Source organism: Rhinopithecus bieti, unplaced genomic scaffold, assembly GCF_001698545.2.
Source record: "Rhinopithecus bieti isolate Rb0 unplaced genomic scaffold, ASM169854v2 scaffold_56246, whole genome shotgun sequence".
In the NCBI taxonomy this organism is placed as follows: domain Eukaryota; kingdom Metazoa; phylum Chordata; class Mammalia; order Primates; family Cercopithecidae; genus Rhinopithecus; species Rhinopithecus bieti.
The window spans coordinates 793,095-794,593 of NW_016821943.1; positions in this window are offsets into that span (position 1 = coordinate 793,095).

The window sequence follows — 1,499 nt, forward strand, 5'->3', positions numbered from 1 at the left end:
ACAAGTTATTCTGGGTGTGGTGGTGGGCATCTGTAATCCCAGCTACTTGGGAGGCTGAGGCAAGAGAATTGCTTGAACCTGGGATGCGGAGGTTGTAGTGAGCCGAGATCACGCCACTGCACTCCAGCCTGGGCGACAGAGTGAGACTCTGTCTTGGGGGGGAAGAAATATGTGGTTTTCTTTTTTTTTGAGACGGAGTCTGTCTCTGTCGCCCAGGCTGGATCACAGTGGCACGATCTCGGCTCACTGCAAGCTCTGCCTCCCGGGTTCACGCCATTCTCTTGCCTCAGCCTCCCAAGTAGCTGGGACTACAGGCGCCGCCACCATACCTGGCTAATTTTTTTTGTATTTTTAGTGGAGACGGGGTTTCACCGTGTTAGCCAGGATGGTCTCCATCTCCTGACCTCATGATGCGCCCGCCCCAGCCTCCCAAAGTGCTGAGATTATAGGCATGAGCCACCGCGCCCAGCCCAGAATATGTGGTTTTAATGTGCTCTGATGAGTACTGCCAAACTTACTCCACAGAAAAGGCCTCCTCCTGAACATCTTCACCTGTGTTCTATTTAACCTGCAGCGATGCCTGGCCTGAGGGCAGCGTGCTTGCTTGTGGCATTTCTTTAGGATTTGCCACTTGTTCACCTGCCTCTTAAGAGCACTGTGCTCTGCCTGCATGTAAGGGCTCTTCCGGCAGGAATGAGGGGCTCACGGGGTTCCAAGGCTGGACACCACGGGCCAGAGCATGGTGGACAGCACACACGACCCGGGGCGGGAACCTCGGAAACTTACACAGACGGGGACCCCGCTCAGCCATTCCACGTGTGCTTTCGCTCAGCAGAGTGCTTATTACAAACCCACGTGTACCTCCTTCCAGCTGGTTGCTTTTAGTGTTGCTGTCTTAAACTCCAAAGTTTTAAGTTGAATTTATTGAAACGTAAGAAAATGCTCAGGTCACACAGGCTTCCAGGTGAACAAACTCCTGCAACCAGCATGTGGGTCAGAGGCAAGTTCACATCACCCGATGGCCACGTGCGCCCTACCCTGTGGCCCTCTCCCATCCAGGGCCCCGATGCCCACATGCCCTACCCTGCCTGTGACCCTCTCCCATCCAGAGTAGCCACCACCTTGGCCACCAAGCAGGGATGGAACTGGGGACGCTGTCTGGCGTCTACTGTGGGACACTGTGCGAGCTCCATCTGTGCCCAGCATCCGTGGCAACCCCTCCTGCTGCTGGGCTGCTGCATGTTTGGCTTGGGTCATTTGCAGTTGTGTTCTGCTGGGGGTGCGGGCGCGCTGTGGGTGCGGGCGCACTCTGCTGTGGGTGCGGGCGTGCTGGGGGTGCGGGCGCGCTCTGCTGTGGGCGCGCTCTGCTGTGGGTGCGGGCGTGCTGGGGGTGCGGGCGTGCTGTGGGTGCGGGCGCGCTCTGCTGTGGGTGCGGGCGCGCTCTGCTGTGGGTGTGGGCGTGCTGGGGGTGCGGGGGCGCTCTGCTGTGGGTGCGTGGG